The sequence below is a fragment of the Leucoraja erinacea genome, chromosome 11 (genome assembly GCF_028641065.1).
Source record: "Leucoraja erinacea ecotype New England chromosome 11, Leri_hhj_1, whole genome shotgun sequence".
Taxonomy (NCBI): Eukaryota; Metazoa; Chordata; class Chondrichthyes; order Rajiformes; family Rajidae; genus Leucoraja; species Leucoraja erinaceus.
Genome location: NC_073387.1, coordinates 48744249 through 48771157, shown reverse-complemented (window position 1 = coordinate 48771157; position 26909 = coordinate 48744249).

Sequence of the window (26909 nt, the reverse complement as noted above, 5' to 3'; positions counted from 1 at the left end):
AACTGCAGATGCTGGTTTATACCGAAGGTGAATGCTGGAGTAACAGGCAGCATCCCTGGAGTGAAAGAATTGGTGACTTTTCAGGGTGGATGCCCTTCTTCAGTAAGGTCAAATGGCTCATATGTATCAACATTCATTTTGATGTTAAATCGTTTCAATTTTTCTTCAAAGTAGCAAGCACTTGCTGCTCAGCAGGCAGGCAGAGTAAAGGGAACAATTTGCAGGTTTTGGAATTACCGTGCAGGTTTTGAATTCTGACAAGATCAGAGAGTTACACTGGCACACACACACACACAAACTGTGGACATGCATCATCTCAGGGTTAATGAGTTTGTCAGTGCGTGCTGCTTCTGTTGCCTCATGTTGTCAAGGTTGGGAAATGAGCTTGACAGGAAAGGAAGGCAAATTTCTGGCTTGTCAGAATTCCTTATGTCAGATCGCAATTAGCCTTTCTTATTACATGCATCGGCAAATAGTCATTTTAGAGTCATAGAGTCATACTGCAGAGAAACAGGCCCTTCAGCCTAACTTGCCCATGCCGACAAGGATGCTCCGTCTATGCTAGTCCCACCTGCCCACGTTTGGCCCATGTCTCTCTAAACCTTTCCTATCCATCTACATGTCAGAATTTATTTTGAATATATTTTTTAAGGAATACACCATGGAAACAGACGCTTCGGCCCACCAAGTCCGAGCTAACCAACAATCACATGTACACTAGTTTAGACTTCAGAGATACAAGGCGGAAGAAGGCCCTTCGGCCCACCAGGTCTGCAACGACCATCGATCACCCCATACACCAGCACTATGCTACATATTAGTGACAATTTACAATCTTTACTGAAGCCAACTAAAGGGGTTGTCCCACTTGTGCGACCTAATTGGCGAGTTTAGAAGAACTTAGGAGAGTTTGAAAAAATGTCATGTTGAAGACTTTCTTTCCACTGTCAAAATTTCTTTTGAATACATTTTTTAAGAAATACAGCATTTGAGGGGATGTCCCACTTGGGCGACCTCTGCCGCGAGTTCTGGCGAGTTTGCCCTAGACCCATACTCGCAGCATGGTCGCCACGAGGTCGTAGGAGGTCTTCGTAACTCTCCTTCATGCTCGAGAGTGGTCTCCGCGTACTTGAGGCCTCAGCTAGGTTGAGGCGTTTTATTCAAAATGTTAAAAAGGTTACAAAAGGTCGGCATGGAAAAAATCGCTACTTTTTTTACTGGTAGGTTTCGTGGTGATAGGTCGGCATGTTAGTCATGGGTAGTCGACGGTAGTCGAAGCTAGTCATAGGTGGTCTTCATCATAGTCGAAGGGAGGTCGTAGGAGATCGAAGGAGGTTGGCTTCACTCTCCACTATTCGGTGTCCAATTTTCCCGAAGTTAATCGTAGCTAGTCGAAGCTGGTCTTCTACATAGTCGAAGGTCTTCTACATATTCGAAGGAGGTCTTCAACATGATATTTTTTCAAACTCTCCTAAACTCTTCCAAACTCGTCAATTAGGTCGCCCAAGTAGGACAGGCCCTTGACCTAGAAACCTGTACAACTTTGGAGTGTGGGAGGAAACCGGAGATCCCGGGGGAAAACCCAGGCAGTCATTCTGAGAGCATACAAAGTCCATACAGACAACTCCCATAGTCAGGATCGAACCTGCATCTCTGGCGCTGTAAGGCAACAATTCTACCGTTGTGCTACTGTGCCACCCCAAATGTCCGGTACCTGTCCAACTGTCCAAAGGGTGCACAGAGATGTCGGTGTTGGTGGGGGGTGGGAGTTGTGTTGGAAGGAGTGAACAAAAATGAATGTTTGGGGCAGGGCCAAAGGCAGGAATGATTAAATGACAAAAGTTGTAACATTGCAAGGTCAAAGACGATAATATGGAATTTTAAAAATCAGCCTGGAGAAATCTGTGCGCATCAACAAAGATCTGAAACACACACACAGCTTGGGATCCCTTCATTGAAATTAACAATGTTGTAACCAAAAACTGACATCTAAATGTTTCCCACTGATTTAGCAGTAATATGATTATTCTCTTGCTGTTTATAATTAGACCTTGGGATACCCACATTCTGTGCTCTGCTGATGGAAACCACTTGTTTACATTGACCTATGACACTTGCTGGGGATGATGCATCAAAATCCATTCCATCATGTAAATTTAAATAATTATATTGAAGGCAAGCTTAGTGCCATTTCATAAAAACTGCAGGTACGTCAAAACTACAGTACATCAAAAGCTACATTTTTGGGGGCGGCACGGTGGCGCGACGCTAGAGTTGCTCCCTTACCGCGCCAAAGACCCGGGTTCGATCCTGACCACGGGTCATGTAGGTCTGGAGTTTGCACATTCTCCCCGTGACCACATGGGTTTTTTCCAGGTGCTCCGGTGTCCTCCCACATTCCAAAGGCGTGCGGGTTTGGCAGAGTAGACTCTATATCGCCAAACGGCTTAATACTGCTCCTTTTATGGAAGTTAGAGCAACACTTAATTAAATAATTTATCGCGTAACCAAGGCACTAAACAAGTTACTTATTTTTACTTTTGTATTCTTAATAAATACATTTATATCCTTGTTTTACACATAACTAATATGTAACAGTATAAAATGGTGTGTGTAACCGTGGCTTGAGATGAAACATAGCTGGGAAATGAAAAGCAATTGTTTGGAATTTGAGGGATGCCGGCAGAGGAAGAGACATGAGGGGAAATGTAAAGACTGAACCAAGGTCAGAAGTTAATGGTGGCGAGACAGAGAATACTAGAATCAAAGACAGATTGATGCAAAAAGGAGTACAGCATGAAAGATAATGTAGCAGAGATAAGGCTGAAGAACTGTAATAGAGAGCTGCCTATTTCTGTGGGTCAGAGAGCAATTAGAGAATGGACAGGTGGTGTCGTCTCTGAATGTATCCAGCTGAATATTTGCAAATAAAGGCTTTCGTCTTATAACCATATAACCATATAACAATTACAGCACGGAAACAGGCCATCTCGGCCCTACAAGTTCGTGCCGAACAACTTTTTTCTCTTAGTCCCATCTGCCTGCACTCATACCATAACCCTCTATTCCCTTCTCATCCATATGCCTATCCAACTTATTTTTTAAATGATACCAACGAACCTGCCTCCACCACTTCCACTGGAAGCTCATTCCACACCGCTACCACTCTCTGCGTAAAGACGTTCCCCCTCATATTACCCCTAAACTTCTGTCCCTTAATTCTGAAGTCATGTCCTCTTGTTTGAATCTTCCCTATTCTCAAAGGGAAAAACTGATCCACATCAACTCTGTCTATCCCTCTCATCATTTTAAAGACCTCTATCAAGTCCCCCCTTAACCTTCTGCTCTCCAGAGAATAAAGACCTAACTTATTCAACCTTTCTCTGTAACTTAGTTGTTGAAACCCAGGCAACATTCTAGTAAATCTCCTCTGTACTCTCTCTATTTTGTTGACATCCTTCCTATAATTGGGCGACCAAAATTGTACACCATACTCCAGATTTGGTCTCACCAATGCCTTGTACAATTTTAACATTACATCCCAGCTTCTATACTCAATGCTCTGATTTATAAAGGCTAGCATACCAAAAGCTTTCTTTACCACCCTATCTATATGAGATTCCACCTTCAAGGAACTATGCACAGTTATTCCCAGATCCCGCTGTTCAACTGCATTCTTCAATTCCCTACCATTTACCATGTACATCCTATTTTGATTTGTCCTGCCAAGGTGTAGCACCTCACATTTATCAGCATTAAACTCCATCTGCCATCTTTCAGCCCATTCTTCCAAATGGCCTAAATCACTCTGTAGACTTTGGAAATCCTCTTCATTGAGTTCATTGAGAATTCTTGAAGAATTCTCTGTGCCTATGTCATCTTATCCAACTTTGAGTCTTAAAACCACGACACTTTAAGGTTTGAACAGTTACCATTTGTCTGTAAACGTGCAATATGCAGTGCACTGCACTCAACCTCCAATATTCATTTACATTGACCGATAAAATTGAATTTCAACAGCAGAATAAAACAAGCTCAGGCCAAACTTCTAACCTGTTATGAAGGATTCTAGTTGTACGTCTAAAGAAGGGTCCCACTCGAAACATCACCTATCTATGTTCTCCAGAGATGCTGCCCAACCCGATGAGTTACTCTAACATGTTATGCCTTTTTTTTAAACCAGCATCTGCAGTTCCTTGTGTCTCTAGTTGTGTGTGCTGTATGTCTGTGGAACTAGCTCAATTGATCTCCAGTTCCTTCGGAGGATAAAACCAAACTGCTGGAGGAACTCTGTGGGTCAGGCAGCATCTATGGAGACGGAGGATCGTCAGTGTTTCAGGTGGGTCCCCTCCATCAGGATCCTGAATATTTCAGTTTTAGACACACAGCGCAGAAACAGTGCCTTCGGCCCACGGAGTTCTCCCAGACCAGCACACTAACACTATCCCACACGCACTAGGGCCAATTTGCAATTTTACCAAGACAATCAACCTACAAACCTGTACGTCTTTGGAGTGTGGGTAGAAACCGGGGCACCCGGAGAAAACCCCCACTGGTCATGGGGAGAACGTGCAAATTCCATACAGACAGCAACCGTAAACAGGAAATTGCTTGACAAATCTGTAATTTCATTACAGATAAAATACCACAAAAAATATTTTTTAAGACTTGCATTATGTGAAATTCACTGCATTTTAAATGAAGAATCCTTTAAAAAAAAAAGATGAAACCATATGGATTGAAAATGTTTCCTCACAACCTTTTTCCTGGAGGCAAACTATTTGCTGTGCGAAAGATAGAAGAAATCATTCTTCATTTTCCATGCATTTCCAGCATTTCAACTTTAAAAGCGCTAGGGAAATAATCTTCTTTAAAACTATCTCAGCCAGGACTTATCATCGAAGAACAGAAGTTGAAACAAAACAGGGAACTTGAAGTAATGCACAAACCAATATAAACAAAACAGATGCTAAAACTCTAATCCGTGAATGAAATAATCCAGGCTGCTGCATGTGTCAAAGTGTATGGCAATGAGCAAGCTTATTATTTATTTATTTATTTATTTTTTATTTTATTAGATGTAGTGTACATTACAGTGATATAAGCCAAAAATTAACATCATACATTTCCTGTACCACTTCATGTTTTAAATTTTAAAAAGAAGAAAAGTAAATAGAATTAGATAGGATAGTACGTGCGTGAAAGAGTGATCAAGAGAGACCCTTAGAAACGTAAAACTCGAAAAAGAGTTAAGAAGAAAGCCAAAGAAAAAAAAAGAGAGAAGAGAACAGAAGATATAAAAAAGTAAAAAAAGATAAAAGGGATATATATGCCTACTTCGTATCTTTACACACCCCTCACCAGGTCCTGAAACCATTTATTTTCAAAGTTATGTTGCACCCTATACTTGTAATAAGTCGATAAATGGAGACCAAATCTTTTGGAAATGGTCTGGTTTACCTGCTAGGAGGACAAGCTTTCATTTTAAACCTTTTTTTTGTGCAGTTTAGAGATACAGCACGGAAACAGGCCCTTCGGCCAACCGAGTCCGCACCGACCAGCAATCCCCGCACACTAACACTATCACGCACACACTAGGGATAATTTACATTTACATCAAACGTGCAAACCTTCACGTCTTTGGAGTGTGGATGGAAAGCGAAGATCTCAGAGAAAACCCACGTGGTCACGGGGAAATCATTCAAATTCTGTACAGACAGCGCCCATAGTCGGGCTCGAACCCGGGTCTTTGAAGCTGGAAGGCAGCAACTCTACTGCAACGCCACTCTTTGATTTAGCTAAACATTTTATGCTTATTAATTGCTCCATTCTTTAGTTGTATAGTTGATTAGTGGTATCATATCTTTAATACCATAAGCAATTATTTTTTTAAGTCGTGCCTCTGCCACTCAGTGTTTAGATTTGCGAATACTATTGAACTTATTTAAGCCATATATATCAAGGGTCATAATTTGATTACCAATTCCCATTCAATGCTGAATTAGTTATCTCAAATGGGCTCAAAGATAGACACAAAATCCTGGAGTAACTCAGCGGGACAAGCAGTATCTCTGGATAGAAAGAATGGGTGACGTTTCGGGTCGAGACCCTTCTTCAGTTACAGCATCATTCTGTGTCTAATTGCGATGTAAACCAGCGTCTACAGTTCTAGAGTCACAGAATGATGCAGTGTGGAAACAGGCCCTTCTGCCCAACTTGTCCACACCGGCCAACTTGTCCCAGCTACACTGGTCCCACCTGCCCGTGTTTGGTCCACATCCTGACCTATCCATGTACATGTCTAACTGGTTCTTAATGTTGGGATAGTCCTTGCCTCAACTACCTCTTCTAACTGCCTGTTCTATACACCCATCACCTTTTGTGTGAGAAAGGCAACCTCTCAGTTTCCTATTAAATCTTTTCCCGTTCACCTTAAACCAGTGGTTCCCAACGTGGGGCGTACGCCCCACAAGGGGGCAATTTGATTTTTAAGGGGGGCAATTGAGCGCGACTGAGGAGGTCTGGGTCCAAATTTTCGAATTTTTTTTTTTGGATTTTCCATCAGGTAAACATATGTAGTTTATGTTTCAGATGTTATTTTGAGTAAATAATTTTTTTGGGGTAAAAAAGGTCTTTATTTTAAATGATAAGAATTATATATCACCACATGGGGGGGGGCATCAGGATTTTAGGGGTGATTAGGTGGGGCATGGCCAAAAAAAGGTTGGGAACCACTGCCTTAAACCAATGTCCTCTGGTCCTCGGTTCACCTACTCTGGGCAAGAGACTCTGTGCATCTACCCGAACTATACCTCTCACATATCAAATGTGCTGCCGTTTCAGTGTTGCAAGTGGCTTCGCTGGGTAAAAAGAAAAATGAGAACTGGCCAGAAATAATACGTGTGGGTTTCAATGCAGATTTATTTTTCAACCATAAGAAAATAATTATTGAGGTGACGTACACAGCTACTATGCATGAGGATTTACTGTGCGATTATTCGCTGCCAAGATGCAGACAGAATAACTAACTGTTTGCGTAATTTCACATATCATCTTTCTCCATGTAATCCTTGGGTAAAATCAGGATTAAAAGCAGCTACATGATGAATGTAACAACCTGTTAATATCAAGGCTCTTATATAAATAGTGACAGAAAGATGACTACCAGCTACAAATACTGTTTGCGAAAGCTATCTGAGATAAATCTTATTCGATTAAATAGATAGATCAGCCATGATTGAACGGCAGATTAGACATGATGGGCCAAATGGCCTAATTCTGCTCCTAGAACTTGTGAATTTATGAGCAGATTAAATCTGAAAGATAAATGATGCAGCCAACAATCTTATACGTCTCGCTGCATTTCTGCTATTCTGCACCTAATGGTGAAAAATGATTTGTCATAAATTGGTCAAATACTTTAAGCATTGAAACAATATGCTTTAGTTTAGTTTTAGGTTAGATTAGAGATACAGCGCAGAAACAGGCCCTCCTGCCCACCGAGTCCACACCGACCAACAATCCCCACACACTAACGCTATCCGTCACACACTAGGGACAATTTACACTTATACCAAGCCAATTAACCTACAAACCCTGTACGTCTTTGGAGTTTGGGAGGAAACCAGAGCACCCGCAGAAAACCCACGCGGGTCACGGGGAGAACGTACAAACTCCGTACAGTCAGGATCGAACCCGGGTCTCGGTCGCTGTATGGTCACTTAATGGTGAAAAATAATTTGCCATAAATTGGTTGAATGTTTTAGGCATTAAAACAGTGCGGTTGGTGACATTTAGAATGAGCTATTTATTTTCGCAATGGTAGGAAAATAATACAGATTGAGTGTAATTGCTGGCATGTGTGAGGACTGTGGGGGAGGATGTATGCAGGGTACCACTCACTGTCAAGTCTCAGAGATGGAATAATAGTCAATGACATTGCTTAATTGACCCTTTGCACTTCAAGTCAATCCTAGTGGGCATTTGGGTTAATTAGAATGGCACTAATTATAGCACGTGCATGCTAGATTGCACTTAACATCCACTCGACAGTTTTGATTGCATTTTCTGAGTGGACTTGATGGGCCGAATGGCCTAATTCTATTCCTATCATTTGTGAGTCTTGGCCCACACTAGGTGGATTGGGAAATGGCAAACAGACTGTGAATAATTTTAGACAGACACGAAAAGGTGGGAGTAACTCAGCGGGTCAGGCAGCATCTCTGGAGGAAAGGAATTAGGTGAGGTTTCGGGTCGAGACCCTTCTTCAGACTGAGAGTCAGGGGAAAGGGAAACGAGAGATATAGGTGGAGATATGGAGAGATATAGAAGAAATGAAAAAAAGATATGCAAAAAAATTAACAATGGTTAAGGAAAAAGGTGATCCGAGAGCAGGAGGGACCATGTTCACAACAGAACACGTGTCTGGCTTTGATATGCCTTTATACATTTAGTCTTAGACTGTGACTGCAGTCTAAGTCTCTTAATTTCATGTACTACGTGCAGAATTAGGCCATTCGGCCCATCAAGTCTACTCCGTCATTCAAACATGACTGATCTATAATTCCCTCTCAACCCCACTCTCCTCTCTTCTCCTCTGACAACATTACTAATCAAGAATGTGTCAATCTCCCCCTTAAAGATATCCATCTACTTGGCCTCCACAGCAATGAATTTCACTGATTCACCGCCCACTGACCAAAGAAATTCTCCCTCTGGATTTTTGGTTACTGCCAGAACAAAGAAGAGTGCGTTGGTTTCACCTCTAACTCTGCCCTTAACATTTGGTTTAAACAACATTGATTTGTATTGACCACTGTGTGAATGCTTGGTGAATGATATTCTTGTTTTTAGATAGGGTAGACAGTCAGAACCTTTTTCCCACAGTGGAAATATCAAAGCCTAGATGGCATAGTTTAAAGGTGACAGGGCAACATTTAAAGGATGTGCAGGGCAAGTTTTGTTTTACACAGAGTGGTGGGTGCAGACAGAGGTGGTGGTGGAGGTAGATATGATGGTGGCATTTAAGAGGCTTTTAGAGGGCGTGGAAATGCAGGGTATGGAGGAGTATGGATTATGTGCACAAAGATCAGATTAGTTTATCTTGGCATCATTTTCGGCACAGACATTGTGGGTTGAAAGACCTGTTCATAAGGTCATAAGGTTATGTGATAGGAGCAGAATTAGGCCATTCGGCCCATCAACAATGTTCTTGTGCTGTACAGTTCTATCTTCCATAATGCTCTGAACACAAGTCTGTGTAGAAATTGGCTGACTTATTGAAAAGGAAATCAAAATTACATGATCCAGTTTCAATTGTACCCGATGTGATTGTGACTAACTCAGCAGGTCTGGCAGCATCTCTGGAGGACAGTGCCTATCCATGTCCTCCAGAGATGCTGCCTGACCCACTGAGTTACTCCAGCACTTTATGGTGTAACTGAATGATTAGTCCCTGCCCATAGAGTTCTCTCTCTTGTATGGTGAAATCCGTGCAATCAACAGTTTTGTTTTTTGCCCAACCCAATACACATGTTTCATTTGAGTAGAGCTTTGTCTTCCTAAAGCCAAAGGCATTGCACAGGTTAGACTAGTTGGTGGTTTTGTTTACCACTCCTTCAGTGGTAAAGTGAATGCGTTCCCAGCCTCTGCACCCAATTTAGCCTGAAGCCAGTATGTCGGGCACCTCTGATTTATCACAGGATCCTCCCTGGATTTCTTCAGAAATTCAATGTTGCAAGTGGCATATTGGTAATGCGTGGGAGCATTGCACGTTACAGCAGAAAGGATTTGAGCAGTCATTTTGTGATTGATGGATAAAGTGAGGACAATTGAAGTGAAGCAACGAATTTCACTGTGCCTTATCACATGTGACAACAAAGCAGGACAGGTTTGGAGGGGTGTGGAAACGCGGGCAGATGGGACGATGTGTAGCTGGGACATGTTGGCCGGTGTGGGCAAGTTGGGCCGAAGGGCCTGGTTCCACACTGTATCACTCTATGACAGGGGTCGGCCACCTACGGCCCACGGGTCGAATGAGGCCCATAACTCAAAATCACCGGCCCGCAGTCGTTTTCTCTTTGCTCATCGCGCAGCAGACCATTCCGGCCAGCAGATGGAGAGACGCGAGTCCGTAATGGCCGTCTCTCAAGCAGCCTGTCGTGGCCCTTCTCTGTTTTTGTTGTTTTGAGTGTGTGTTAAGGGTATGTTTTGGTGTTTCTTTGTATGTTTTATGTGGGGGAGGGGGCGGGGAATAGGGAGAAACTTTTCTTGTTGTGTTGCAATCCATCCCGACGCTGGAGTTTCGATCACCCTGACGAGAGGGCCTGAACATCGGGCCGTCGTCACAGTAAGGAATGTTGATTCCGCTGTCGTGGATGTTAATGTTAAATTGTGTTGGTTGTTGTTAAATCGTTGGTTTTGCAAAGTTTATTCTGCTGTAGTCGATGCTTATGTTAACGTGTTAAATGGCTGTGTTAAATTAAATAGATGTTTTTGCACAATAAATGCCAAGTTGATCTTAAGATTCTTGAGGGTTGTTTCAATACCAGTGTCTCAAACTAACTCCTATGTTCAGTAGACATAATATTTCTTAAATATACAAATATATCAATGTTTATTAGCTATGGCGATAGATGTGGCCCTCCAACCGCTCACAGACCTGGGACCCTGCCTCTAGGCACAACTGTGTTGCCGACTCTTGCTCTATGACTTTGTGCCTCTATTTTGAAGAGGTGCCAGAATAAATATTCCGGTTGGTCAGTGATAAAATTGGATGTAGATTACTCTGGGAAGTTTGGGGGTTGGATGGGATGAGGGGTACGGGCGGGGGGGGGGGGGGGGGGATACGGGGATGCTGAAAGTTCTTTGCATTCTGCCACTTTCTCAGGAAATGAAGGTGGATGGGGAAGAAGGTGGCACGGTGGCGCAGTGGTAGAGTTACTGCCTTACAGCACCAGAGACCCGGGTTTGATCCTGACCACGGGTGCTGTCTGTGCAAAGTTTGTACTTTCTCCCTGTGACCTGCGTGGGTTTTCTCCAGGCGCTCCGGTTTCCTCCAACACTCCAATGACGTACAGGTTTGTAGTTTAATTGGCTTCGGTGAAATAAATGGTCAATCTTATAGAGGAGTGCAAGATCATGAGGGTGAAGGGCTGATCTATCTTTCCCTCTCAACCCCATTTTCCTGCCTTCTCCCCATAACCCCTGACACCCGTACTAATCAAGAACCTACCAATCTCCACCTTAAATATATCCATTGACGGCCTCCACAGCCTTCTGTGGCAATAAATTCCATTGAAATGTGGGACCACGTGAATCTAAACAATAAGCCTGCTTTCCCTTTTGGAGCTACATCTGGGACTTTGAAACTTGGGCAGAATAAGGAGTGGACTAGCCACTGGAAGATAACCCATTAAACACAGGGGCTGTTTTAGGAGTCCTGGAACATATTTGACAATAAAACAGAACCTGATGTTTTTCAGCAGTACTTGGAACAGCTCCTCGGTCTACAAACAAAAGGGGCTGGAGAGCTACCAGTTTCTAATCCAGTACATTTATTTCCCCCTCCTTATTTCAGACTCTGCAAAGCATATTCAGGTCATCAAGTACATGTGGGTTTTTTTTTCTGTTAGCTCCATGCAGCACAATAATTTGAGCTCCTCTTCATTAACACTTACAGGGAGAGGTTGAGCAGGCTGGGACTCGATTCCTTAAAACGCAGGAGGATGAGGGTGATCTCAGAGAGGTGTACAAAATCATGAGAGGATTAGATCGGGTAAATGCGCAGAATCTTTTGCCCAGAGTAGGGGAATCGAGAACCGGAGGACATAGGTTTAAGGTGAGGCAGGAAAGATTTAATAGGAACCTGAGGGGTAACTTTTTTTACAAAAAGGGTGGTGGGTGTATGGAACAAGCTGCTGCAGGAGATATTTGAGGCAGGCATCATTGCAATGTTTAAAAAACATTTAGACAGGTACATGGATAAGACAGGTTCAGAGGGATATGTGCCTAATGCAAGCAGGTGGGTCTAGTGTAGATGGGACATGTTGGTCAGTGTGGCAAGTTGAGCTGAAGTGCCTGTGTCCATACTGTATGCCTCTATAACTTCCTTAAACAATTGCGGGTGTCCAGCATTGTCTGCAGAGTTGTATCTTCATTTATTAACTAATGAATCTCCCAGTGCCAGTTAGATACACCTGACAGAATAAAGAGTTGAGTGAAATTTGTCCCCAGTGGTGCAAACAATGACTAGTAGTACTACTGAACACAAGTCTGACCTTGGTCAGGCTCTTATTTAGTGACTATAGTTCCACCTTTTACACCATATTTGTCAACTCAACCCGAAACGCATGGGTCCAGAACTCAGCATCCATTTGTGCAACTGAATCCTCAACTTCCTGACTCATAGATGACCATCAGTAGGAATAGGTGACGATGGAACAGCGGAAGAGTTGCTGCCTTGCAACGCCAGAGGCCCAGGTTCGATCCTGACTACGGGTGCTGTCTGCACAGAGTTTGCCATGACCGCGTGGTTTTATTCCGGGTGCTCTGGCAAGTAAACAAAGTGGAGGAAATTATGCAGCAACTATTCAGTCCATGCGTACAATACATCCACCCCGAGTACCAAGAGCACCTCTAGACACCATACACGGGGAAAGAGATTTTGACTTCAGAATTTGAGAGGGGCACAGTGGCACCGCAGTGGAGTTGCTGCCTCACAGCGCCAGAGACCCGGGTTCGATCCTGCCTATGGGTGCTGTCTGTATGGAGTTTGTACGTTCTCCATGTGACCACCTGGGTTTTCTCCTGGTGCTCTGGTTTTCTCCCACACTCCAAGGCTGTGCGAGTTTGTAGGTTAATTGGTAAATTGCCCCTAGTGTGTGGTGAGATAACGAGAGTTAGTGGGTGATTAAAAATCGACGTGAGCTCGGTGGGCCGAAGGGCTTGTTTCTATGGTGTATCTTTAAAATAAACCAGACTAAACTAAACTAAACTAAACTAAACTAAAACCAGACAAAATGTATTCATATTGGGCATTCAGAACAGCTTTCTGTATGTCCACACATTTGAATGAATGAATCAATCAAAGACTTCATTGTCATTCAAAAATACACCAACAAATGCAAGTCTGAACAAAATTTCGTTGCATCCGGCTCACCGTGCAACTTAAAATTACAAAAGGATAAAATTGGTAAAAAGATAAAATAGATAATAGTGGCGGCACATTATATGTAATTCAAGAGTCTTCTGGCACAGGGGTAGAAGCTGTTGCAAAACCTGGCCGTTATGCTCCTTATACTGCAATACCTTTTGCCCGAGGGCAGCAGAGTGAACAGTCTATGATGGAGATGTGTGGGCTCTTTTATAATGCTGTTGGCCTTGGACAAGCAACGTTTGCACGCAATGTCCCGGATTGAAGGAAGAGAAGTCCTGATGATTTTTTCAGCCGTCCTCACCACTCTCTGCACGGATTTCCAGTCGGAGGCTTTGCAGTCCCCAAACCAGACAGAGATGCAGCTGGTCAAAATGTTCTCTATGGTGCCCCTTTATTTTAACAAATGCACCCTATGGCTTTCATTTGGATTGTGTGTATAGTTAAATAAAGTGAAAGAGAGAAATCACTGTCTGTGGTATCTTCTTAATACTAAAATATTAAGAATATATTCCAGATAGAGAGAGAAATTTATCTCATTTTAATAATTCATTTTGACAAAAAATAGTTTCTTTTTTGAGAGTGCTCTTTAATATGCAGTACTTGGTCATCCTGCTGTTGTGTAAATAATTTTATGACACAATAATCTTATTTTGTAATTTTTTCAAGGAAACAATGACCAAATGTGACAAGTGGCCTTTGCTATTTATGGAAACATTGCATTTATACCAGTAAACATTAATTGTTTCTTATGGTCACAAGAAGGCACTCATTTTCCCCATAACTAGGCAAGACTACCTCTTGAGACTGATCTAATCAATTCTCTTTTTGACTGACTGATTCAAATGTGCAGTTGAAACCGGCAATTAATATTTATGGCATTAGTGATGTGGTGCAGTGGTGGAGTTGTTGCTTTACAGCGCCAGCCACCGGGTTCGATCCTGAGTCTGTACGGAGATTGTACGTTCTCCCTGTGACCTTCTCTCCGGGTGCTCCGGCTTCCTCCCACTTTACAAAGACGTACAGGTTTGTAGTTTAATTAGCTTCAGAAAAATTGTCAAATTGTCCCCAGTGCACAGGATAGTGTTTATGCCCCTGTCCCATTTAGAAAACCTGAACGGAAACCTCTGGAGACTTTGCGCCCCACCCATTGTTTCCGTGCGGTTCCCGGAGGTTGCAGGTGGTTGCCGGAGTTTGCAGGTAGTGGAAGCAGGTAGGGAGACTGACAAAAACCTCCAGGAACCTCCGGGAACCGCACGGAAACCTTGGGTGGAAGCGGCAAAGTCTCCAGAGGTTTCCGTTCAGGTTTCCCAAGTGGGACAGGGGCATTAGGGATGATCGCTGGTTGGTGCCGGCTCAGTGGGGCGAAGGGCCTGTTTCCGTGCTGTATCTCTGAAGTCTAAAGTCAAGTCTTAAAGAAAAACTGCACCTCAGTGTAAAGTCAAATACGTTCTAAGAGGTGTCAGAAAAGTTCAGTTCAGTTTAGTTTATTGTCACGTGTACTGAAGAACAGTGAAAAGCTTTTGTTGCGTGCTAACCAGTCAGCAGACAGACAATACATGATTACAATCGAGCCATTCACACTGTACATGATAAGGGGATAATGTTTAGTGCAAGATAAAGCCAGCAAAGTCCATCAAAGGTGGTCCAAGGGTCACCAATGAGGTAGATAATAGTTCAGAATTGCTCTCCAGTGTGGCAATAGTAACATATGTTACATTAACCTCAGAACATTTTTGATGGATGGGCAGAGATGAAATTACATCAGTGACCCTTCATGTTCTAAATGTACTTCAAAAGAACGCGGTCAAAGATACTTTAATCCCCATTGAGAGACCAACAATAGCTCTTGAATGAAATAGTTTATAAAGCACATTTGATACCACCATCAAAACTGCAGAGCTTTCTCATGCTTAAATAATTCAACTACTTGCTTTATTGCATAATTATTGGGATAAAAGATATCTGCTTAATTTCAATGAGAGTTTATTTTAATTGTCCATTGCATTTTGGATCAAAATGTAAATGGGAACATTTTAATAAAAAAGAACAAAGCGATTTGTTCTATTAATTCATTGACGATTATTGTAATTACATTTGAATTTTGGTAAGTGGAAGTATATTATCTGTCTATATATGTAATATCTATGTCAATCAACTCTATTTTATTAAATGGATACATTAAAATATATGTGTAAGTGTAATCTTTGAGTTGGATAACAGTTTGGCAACAACTCCATCCAAGAACGCAAGAAATTGTAGAGAATTGTGGAATAATTCTTGGTGAGTACGGGTGTCAGGGGAGAAGGCAGGAAAATGGGATTAAGAGCCAGTGATAGACCAGCCATGATTGAATGACGGAGTAGACTTGATGGGCCGAATGGCCTAATTCTGCTCCTATCACTTATGACCCTATGACCTTATCGACACAGCCCAGACCATCATCCAAACCAACCTCTCTTCCATTAACTTAATTCACGCTTCACGCTGCCTCGGCAAGGCCACCAACATATTCAAGGACAGGTCAGACCCCGGTCACTCCCTCTGCTCCCCTTTCCCATTAGGCAAGAGGTATAGAAGTGTGAAAACGCATACCACCAGATTTGGGGACAGTTTCTTCCCAACTGAACCATCCTATCACCAACTACAGAGCGGTTCTGACTTACCATCTACCATCTACCTCATTGAAGATCCTTGGACTATCTTTAATTGAACTTTACAGGATTTAATCTTGAACCAAACAATATCCACTCTATCTTATATCTGTACACTGTGGGTGGATTGATTGTAATCATGTATAGTCTTTCAACTGACTGGCTTGCATGCAACAAAAAAGATTTTCACCTGTTTCCACATTGCATGACAGGGCCTGTTTCCATGCTGTATGACTCTACACTTATGTATTGTCATGTATCATGCATTGTTTTCCTGCTGACTGATTAGCACGCAACAAAATCTTTTCACTCTACCATGGTACGCATGACAATAAACTGAACTGAACTGTTCTGACACCTCTCATAACCTATTTGTCTTTACACTGAGTTGCAGTTTTTCCTTAAGACTTGACTTTAGACTTTAGAGATACAGCACGGAAACAGGCTCTTCGTCCCACTGAGCCCGCACCAACCAGCGATCACACCTGTACACTAACACTGCCCTGCATACTAACACTGCCCTGTGCACTAACACTGCCCTGCACACTAGGCACAATTTAACAATTTTACCGAAGCTAATTAACCAACAAACCTGTACGTCTATATAAAGTGGGAGGAAACCGGAGCACCTGGAGAAAACCCACGCAGTCACAGGGAGAACGTACTGTACAAACTCCATACAGACACTATGACTCTAACTAGATCTTCTACTTCAAGCCATAGAGTTATACAGCTCGGCCCGACTTATCCTTGCCAACCAAACTGACAATATGCCTTGCTGAACATCAAATGTTCCCAAATTGTATGATAATATCATTGACTATATTTATGGCTCACATGAAAGTGTCGGCAACATGAATGGCTTCATCGGGGCTGCTGCCCAACTCATTAATTTTCAGAAGCTTGTTCTGAACTTTTGGATGTATGAGAGAGCTCACTGTTCATAAGTCTCGAGCACAGTGAATATTTTTAGAATATTAGATCCTGTGATTAGGAAATTAGGAATATGTAAACCCATAACAGCCCTGACTTTTAAGACAGTCATTAGGACAAACACAAGATGAAAATTGTTATGTTTAATATGAAGATCCATCACCTCAAGTTACATCTCAGATTCCTATTAAATCTTTTCCCCTTCCCCAATTCTGGAAAATCGAGAAGCAGAGGACATACTGTAAGTTTAAGGTCAAGGGGAGAAGGATTTAATAGGATTCTGAGGGGTAACTTTTTCACACAATGGGTGTTGGGTGTTGGGCGTGTGGAATGAGATGTCAGAGGAGGTAGTTCAGGCAGGGACTATCGCAATGTTTAAGAAACAATTAGACAGGTACATGGGTGGGATGGGTTTAGAAGGATTTAGGCCAAACATAGGCAGGTGGGACTGGTGTAGATGGGACATGTTGGCCAGAGTGGGCAAGTTGGGCCTCTGGGCCTATTTCCATGCTGAATAGTTCTACGATTCCATATACCAATAAACCAGTTTCTAAAATATGCTTGGAACTAAAATCAAAAGATCGATAAGATCCTGGTCAGGCCACATTTTGAGTTACATGCAGTTCTGGTCGCCCCATAACTGAAAGGATTTGGAAGTTTTGCAGAGGATACAGAGGAGGTTTACCAGAATGCTGCCTGGATTAAAGTGTTTTAGCTACAGGGAGAGGTTGGATAGACTCGGATTGTTTTTCTCTGGAACATCGGAGATTGAGCAAGCATAGATTGGAGAGACAGTCAGAACATTTTTTTTCCCAGGGTGGAAGTGTCCAACACTAGAGGGCGCACCTGTAAGATGAGAGGGGAAAAATATAATGGAGATGTGCGGGGCAAATTTTTTTACACAGAGGGAGTTTGGGGTCTGGACTGGGGATGTGTTGGAGTCAGATACGATAGCGGTGTTTAAGAAGCTTTTTTTTTTTTTTTTTTTTTTGTATTGTATTGTATTGTATTGTATATCTTTATTGTCATTTCCTGAGTATTCGCATACCCAGAGGAAACAAAAAAACATTGCTCAACCAGTGTCCATTCAGTGTGCATGAAAAATAAATAGAAATAAAAAAAATACATGTATCATGAACAAATTTAACACTCTACTAAACATTCAACAGGCGTTCCGACCGGCAGCGGCACAACAGTGGCTCTGCTGCAGTGTGGGGGTTTGTGCGCAATACTTGGCAGGGGGCAAAGTCCATTTAGCAGTCTTATAGCCTGTGGGAAGAAGCTGAGGAGCATCCTGCTGGTTTTGCAGCTAATGCTCCTGTACTTCTTCCCAGATGGCAAGATGGAGAAAATGTCATGCGATGGGTGGTAAGGGTCTTTGATGATGGAGATGGCTCTGCTGATACATCTCTTCCTGTATATGTCTTAGATAGGCACTTGGATTTATAGCGAATGGGGGGGGATATGACTCACTTATAGGTGGATGAGATCAGTTTAAATTGGCATCATATTCAGCACAAACATTGTGGACCAAAGGGCCCGATTCTGTGCTGCACTGTTGAATGTTCTTTATAAAGATCAGTTACCAACATATCGAGCCTTGGAACAAAACATATTTCAAAATTTTTCATCAATTCATTGGATGTGGCATCATCAACAACCCTCATCACACTGAAAGATGACAAATGCAATCAGGAACTCAAACAAAACTCAGAAGTATGGTTTAGTTTAGTTTAGAGATACAGCATGGAAGTACGTAAGCCCTTCAGCCCACCGAGTCCACGCTGACCATCGATCACCCGTTAAAAGGTTTTCAGCTAAAGGGAGAGGTTGGATGGACCTGGATTGTTTTTCTCTGGAACATCGGAAATTGAGTGAGACAATAGAAAATAGACAAAAGACAATAGGTGCAGGAGTTGGCCATTTGACCCTTCGAGCCAGCACCGCCATTCAATGTGATTATGGCTGATCATCCCAAATCAGAACCCCGTTCCTGCCTTCTCCCCTGACTCCGCTATTTTTAAGAGCCCTATTTAGCTCTCTCTTGAAAGCATCCAGAGAACCTGCCTCCACTGCCCTTTGAGGCAGAGAATTCCACAGACTCACCACTCTCTGTGATAAAAAATGTTTCCTCGTCTCCGTTCTAAATGGCTTACTCCTTATTCATAAACTGTGGCCCCTGGTTCTGGACTCCCCCAACATCGGGAACATGTTTCTTGCCTCCAGCGTGTCCAAACCCTTAACAATCTTATATGTTTCAATAAGATCCCCTCTCATACTTCTAAACTCCAGAGTGTAGGAGCCCATGTGTGTATGTAGAGTGAGCATAGATTGAAGAAACAGTCTGTATTATCCCACTTCCCCACTCCCTACACACCAGGGGCAATTTACAGAATGCCATTAACCTACAACCCTACACGTCTTTGGGGTGTTGCAGGAAACTGAAGCACCCATAGGAAATTCACAGTCACAGGGAGAACGTGCAAACTCTGCACAAACAGCACCCGAGGTCAGGATTGAACCCGGATCACCGGCGCTGTGAGGCAGTGGCTCTACTAGCTGTGCCATTAACCAGAGCCTCTTTAGATGGGCATTGACAGAGCCAATTCATTTACTTGCCGCAGTGAATTAAATACATTTATACTACTCTGTTTTATTTTGTCTCTTGGGCGCCAGAATTATGTAAAATTAAAGTGCAGCCTGATACATCCCAGTTCTGGAATTTGTGTCATTCTTAGTTCAACTGTTATCACGAGGCGCCCTCTTCTGTTCAACATGTTGTCTTCTAATCCCTCCGTAGTTGTGCTGCCTCACACAAAGAGTGGGTTTTGTTGTGGAGATGATGAGGAGGAGGAAAACAGTCTGCAATTTGTTATTCATGGAGAAATTCAGTGCGTTAAGCTGCTTTTGGAGAAAATGGCTACTCCAAAAGCTCTCTGGAAACAGAATATCCAGAAGGGTCAATAAAATTATGTTCAAAATCAAAGATTTAAGTTTAGATATACAGCACAGAAACTGGCCATTCAGCCCACCGAGTTCGTGCCGACCAGCAATCTCCATAACTATCCTACACACACTAGGGACAATGGGCCAATTTACAATTTTACCAAAGCCAATTAACCATAAACTTGTACGTCATTGGAGTGCGGGAGGAAACCGGAGCACCCGGAGAAATCCCACGCGGTCACAGGGGTAACATACAAACTCAGTTCAGAGAGTACCCATGGTCTGGGTCTCTGGCGCTGCAAGGCAGCAACTCTACCGCTGCGCCACCGTGCCCCCCACGGTTAAATAGTGCTTTTTTGTCAATTGGGCAAAGCGCTATCACAGTGAAATTGTTTTCTCACAAACAGTCCAATGGAGTATTTCCATACCCCCGATCCCCGATTAGCGAGTGTTCAGAAAGGGTCAACTGACCCCGCATGCAAGAGGCGCCATGTTTTGCCGCCATTTCCAAAGTCCACGTTGTAGTTCTTCTGAGCGGTGCCTGTTCCAGGCAAGTCCCAGGCTGCTGCAGGCCTCCAGCCATCTCCTTCCTCGGACACCACGTCCCTCTCCTCGCCCACCCATTGTTCACCAGGCGCACCTCCCACAGCCGACCACAAGGGGGCGGTGGGCCAGACCCAGGTTCCCTCTCCTCTCTCACCAGCCTTGGACCTGGGTTTAGAGCATAGGCCATATTTAAAGCATAGTTTACGAGTGAACAGCAAACAACATTAATCACTTGGCTAATGTAAGAGAAGGCCCCATGGCAGAGGCGTTCACATCGCAGGGCTGGAAACTGGAAGTATCCTGAGCTAATCCTGCTACCACCATCATCTATTGCGACAAGTGATGGCTTCCACTGATTGTCACCGGAAGCTTGTGTCCTTTTCCGGATGGACGATGACAGCGCTGTCAACATTTGTAACAAGATGGACAGGACAAGAAGAAGAAGAAGAATGTAGGAGAATATCTACATGGTACGTACATGGTAAATGGTAGTGAGTTGAGGAATGCAGTTGAACAGAGGGATCTAGGAATAACTGTGCACCCTGAAGGTGGAATCTCATGTAGATAGGGTGGTAAAGAAAGCTTTTGGTATGCTAGCCTTTATAAATCACAGCATTGAGTATAGAAGTTGGGATGTAATGTTAAAATTGTACAAGGCATTGGTGAGGCCAATTCTGGAGTATGGTGTACAATTTTGGTCGCCTAATTATAGGAAGGATGTCAACAAAATAGAGAGAGTACAGAGGAGATTTACTAGAATGTTGCCTGGGTTTCAGCAACTAAGTTACAGAGAATGGTTGAACAAGTTAGGTCTTTATTCTTTGGAGCGCAGAAGGTTAAGGGGGGGACTTGATAGAGGTCTTTAAAATGATGAGAGGGATAGACAGAGTTGATGTGGATAAGCTTTTCCCATTGAGAGTAGGGAAGATTCAAACAAGGGAACATGACTTGAGAATTAAGGGACAGAAGTTTAGGGGTAACATGAGGGGGGACTTCTTTACTCAGAGAGTGGTAGCTGTGTGGAATGATCTTCCAGTGGAAGTGGTGGAGGCAGGTTTGATTTTATCATTTAAAAATAAATTGGATAGGTATATGGACGGAAAAGGAATGGAGGGTTATGGTCTGAGTGCAGGTAGATGGGACTAGGGGAGAATAAGTGTTCGGCACGGACTAGAAGGGCCGTGTTGGCCTGTTTCCGTGCTGTAATTGTTATATGGTTATATGGTTAATATCAATTTGGAGCATGGAATGCAGAAGTCATGTTAGAGTACAACAATCTGGGGTGACATTTAGTTAAGTTTAACTTAGTTTAGTCACGTGTACTGAAGTACAGTGAAAAGTTGTTTGACATCCATTAAGACCAAAGGATAGATGGAATCATGTGGAAAGCATATCTCTACTTTATCGAAAGTTTAAAGAGATTAGGTTTGTTTATTATTGTCATGTGTACCAAGATACGGTGGAGAGTTTTGTTTAGCGTGTCATTCGATCTAATCACATAATACAGCACATAAATACAATCACGCCAAACTCAAGTACAATAGGTAGAGCAATGGGCCAGACACAGAGTGCAGAATATAGTTCCCTGCATTGAAGCACAACGGTTCCATTGACACAGTCCAATGTCCGCAATGAGTTAGAGGAGAATCAGAATGTACTCAAGATTCCACTCAGGGACTGTTCAGAGGTCTGATAACGGAGGGGAAGAAGCTGTCCTTGAGTCTGGTGGTGCGCACTTTCAAACTTCTGTGACTTCTGCCCAATGTGAGTGGGGAGAAGAAAGAATGACCGGGGTCGGAAAGGTCTTTGTTTTACATTAGCTACTTTCCCGATGTGGTGTGAAATGTAGATTGAAATTTAGTTTAGTTTAGAGATACTGGTGGAAACAGGCCCTTCGGCCCACCAAGTCCGCGCCGAACAGCGATTGCTGCACACTAACACTATCCCATATACACACTAGGATCAATTTACAATTTTTACTGGAGCCAATTAACCTACAGATCTGTACGTCTTTGGAGTTTGGGAGGAAACTGGAGCACTCGGAGAAAACCCACGCAGGTCATGGGGAGAACACAGAAACTCCGTACAGACAGCACCCCTGGTCAGCATCAAACTCTAATCTGTTACCCATGGCAGCAACTCAACCGCTGCGCCACCGTGCCACCCAATATTCGAAACAACTTCGACCAATATGCTGTAGAAAGTATCCTGAGTAGATGCATAATGGCCTGGTATAATCAACTCCAATGCTTGATGTTAAGCTGGAAAAGTTCAGAGATTTATCACGATGTTGCCAGGACTCGAGGGACTGAGCTATAGGCATAGGTTGAGCAAGGCTAGGGCCTTTTTCCTTGGTGGATGAGGGGTGCTCTTATGGTGCACAAAATCATGAGAGGAATAGATCGGATAAACGCACAGTCTTTTGCCCAGGAATCGAGAACCAGAGGACATAGGTTTCACATGAATTGTGACAGGAATATGACCATTGAAACTATAACAAACCCTAGATGGATGAGCAAGAGATAAGAGGGGCCAAGATAGGAGAGGTCATGTGGTTTAAACAAGGATGGATTGAGAGGAGGGGAAAAGTGAATGCGAGTGATTGGTTATTGCTAAGGGAATGTCTGCAAGTGATTGGGGGTATGGAAATGTAAAGAGGTTGGGACGTACAGAGTGCCATAAAAAGAAGCAACTCTTTGTGTGAAGTTGACTCTTTGATTGTCCCAGCCTTAATTTGCAAATAAAGGTTTGAACTTCTTGAAAAATTCTCCGCGTCACCCGACTTAATTTTAAGTTTGTGTAACCATGACAAAACAGGTGCTGCAAGCAGGGTCGGAAAGAGGCCCCTTCGGTAAACAACTACCAGCCAAGGGTGCTTCCCAGCCCCTCAGGGGCTCCCGGGGACAACAGGATAAGGGTGGCTACCCGCAAAAAAAAATTAGCCATTTTCCACTTCATTTGGATTAACAACCTGTTGTAAACGGGAAGCCACTGGGGACACAGAAGCATCTAGGTGGTCAGAGGGCCTCTGCGATCCAAAGAATCTGTCACTAAATTATTCTAAGAGGTGACCCGGAGGATTACTTGAGAAGACTGCGCAGTAGGGTAAGTAGAACATAATTGATCTACGCACGTAGATTATGTGTGATAAGAATAGACCTTGTGGATACCGCCCTGAGTAGGGGAATTGAATGGACAAGGCATCCTGCGGATACCTCCCAAGGTAAACAGGGGTCTGTATGCGCAGGATAATATTATGACCTTGTGGATACCACCCTAAGAAGAGTAAGGGGACTGAACAGACAAGGCATTCTGTGGATATCACACTAGGTAAATAGGGATCTGTACGGGCAGGATAAGATGTTCTGTGGATACCACCCTAGGTAAATAGGGGTCTGTACAGGCAGAACAGGTAAAGTCAGGGAGAATAGGGACTAATTAGGTTACATAAAATTGCAAATTGTTAAGGGCCAAGGCAGAGAATGAAAGCACTGGTAAGAAGAGTTCAGAAAACAAGCAATTAGAGGTAAGAACAAACCCGGTACCGCTAATCTCTCTGGAGACCCCTTGTCTGGCATGGTGACCCTGTTTGTAGAAGAAGGCACAAATTCAGTAGGGAATGAGGAACAAAGTCACAAATGGTATTGACCACCTCCCCTATATAAGATCCCAAGGGGGGGGGGGGAAGGCTCTAGCTACCCTACAGGGAAGGGCAGCCCCAGACGAAAATGATACTGATAGCGACTCGGAGACTGAAAAGGCAGATGAGAAAGAAGAAGGGAAAGGCTGAGGCAGAAGAGGAAGAAGGAGCAGTATTGAATGTAGCAATGAGAGAATTAAACAACGCAGAGCACCAGGGAGAGAAACGGCAGACAAATCAAAGAAGGAAAGAAAAACAAACATAAGAATCGAGGCTGCTCAAGACCCTTAAATCCCAGCCTGTACTTTTGTTTAAAAGTACAGGCTGGGATTTGAACTTTGAATAACTTTTGGTACAGAGCAGCGAGCTTGCCTCTGCTGAAGAGAGACGAAGAGGAGAGCTTGTGGCTTTGTTTGTGGAGATTGATGGGTGTGGGGTGTGGCAAGACCCTGAATGACAGAGAGTCTGACTGATCACAATCTGGATCAATGTCCAATCACAGCACCCAGGATCCTACCGACAGGAAATTGGATCATCCCACTGTGAATTATGCCCGCCCATTCCTAGCAGATTAATCCTTTTCATTTTAAACTCTCTCATACCAACAAGAATAATTTCACAACTTAAAGACAACGCTTTCACATCTTAAAGATAACGATAGCCATACTGCAAGCCTCAGTCCTCCCAGTCCACCTGGCCATCACTAAGTACAATGCCTATATGAGTGGCCACTACAAAGCAATCACCCAGGGGAATCCCCAAGCTGACAGTACCGCCCGCACGGCAGTTTGCAAATTCTTCACACTGGTCCCCACAGAACCAAAGATTCTAGTAAACAGAATGGTCTTGTCAGACAAAGGGAGGTTTAGAAGTTACAATAGACAATAGACAATAGGTGCAGGAGTAGGCCATTCGGCCCTTTGAACCATTCAATGTGGTCATGGCTGATCATCCCCAATCAGTACCCCATTCCTGCCCTCCCCATATCCCCTGACTCCGCTATTTTTAAGAGCCCTATCAAGCTCTCTCTTGAAAGCATCGAGAGAACCTGCCTCCACCGCCCTTTGGGGCAGAGAATTCCACAGACTCACCACTCTCTGTGAGAAAAAGTGTTTCCTTGTCTCTGTTCTAAATGGCTTACTCCTTATTCTTAAACTGTGGCCCCTGGTTCTGGACTCCCACAACATCGGGAACATGTTTCCTGCCTCTAGCGTGTCCTAACCCTTAACAATCTTATATGTTTCAATGAGATCCCCTCTCATCCTTCTAAACTCCAGAGCGTACAAGCCCAGCTGCTCCATTCTCTCAGCATATGACAGTCCCGCCATCCCGGAGATTAACCTTGTAAACCTATGCTGCACTCCCTCAATAGCAAGAATGTCCTTTCTCAAATTAGGGGACCAAAACTGCACACAATACTGCAGGTGTGGTCTCACTAGGGCTCTGTACAACTGCCGAAGGACCTCTTTGCTCCTATATTTGATTTCACGTGTTATTAAGGCCAACATGCCATTAGTTTTCAGCACTCCCTGCTGTACCTGCATGCTTACTTTCATAGACTGATGTACAAGGACCCCCAGATCCCGTTGTACTTCCCCTTTTCCCAACTTGACGCCATTTAGATAGTAATCTGCGTCCTGTTTTTGCTACCAAAGTGGATAACCTCACATTTATCTGCGTTAAACTTCATCTGACCACTCCCCCAACCTGTCCAAGTCACCGTGCATTCTCATAGCATCCTTCTCACAGTTCACACTGCCACCCAGCTTTGTGCCATCTGCAAATTTGCTAATGTTGCTTTGAATCCCTTCATCCAAATCATTGATGTATATTGTAAATAGCTGCGATCCTGGCACCAAGCCTTGCGGTACCCCACTAGTCACTGTCTGCCATTCTGAAAGGGACCCGTTAATTCCTACTCTTTGTTTCCTGTCTGCCAACCACTTCTCTATCCATGTCAGCACTCTACCCCCTATACCATGTGCCCTAATTTTTCCCACTAATTTGATAATGTGGGACCTTATCAGAAAGCAATTTGATAATGTGGGACCTTATCAAATGCTTTCTGAAAGTCCATGTACACTACATCCACTGGCTCTCCCTTGTCCATTTTCCTAGTTACATCTTCAATTAATTCCAGAAGATTAGTCAAGCATGATTTCCCCTTCGTAAATCCATGCTGACTCGGACCGATCCTGTTACTGCAATCCAAATGTGCCGCTATTTCATCTTTTATAATGGGACGCCTTTGTATATGAGAAAAAACTATGGAAATGAGAGGGCTGCGCCATGACCCTTTGACGGGCTTCTGGCGCACTGCTCTCGGATAAAATTTGTGTTCGCTGGAAAGGAGGAAAGAGAATGTGGAATGTGTGGAATGTAGATTACACTTTGAAGCTTCCCCTTGTGATCATGTCGTTTTACTCCTTATGTGCCTGGCATTTAACAATAGCTAGCGCCCTAGGCTTCATCAATGCCCTTCATCAAAAGGCAAATCTGGACTTCTAGAGAACTAAACCCTGCTGATAGAATACTATGATGATGTGCAAAATACACCAGAGGAATATTGAACAATAGTCTGTAAGGATTGCTGAGTCTTTTTTCCCGCACCATCATAATGGGGGGGTGTTTTTGGCCCATTGACCCAGGACCCCAGAGAAAGAACACCGTGAGGCTGAACATTACAAATATGAGGACCCTGATTTTGGGGGTTAGTTGTAGTTTGATTCGGCGCCGATATGCGCAGATTTCGGTTTTCTTTTTCTGTGAGATCATTTAGGTCTCAAAGGGGGGAATTATATAGAAGTACAGATATCAGTATTTTAAAATATTTTTTTATATCCTTAGTGTTTGTAATACTTGAGATATTTAACATTTATCCTTTGTATTTTAACTTTGGTAACTCAGCGTGTCTGTGTAAGCTTTTATGCTGCTCTGTGTTCGTTTCTGTTTGTTTTTGTAAGGCCTTGAGTAAGTAGAGGAATCTCGGACCAGAGGACATAGGTTCAAGGTGAGGGGGGAAAGATTTCATCTGCAT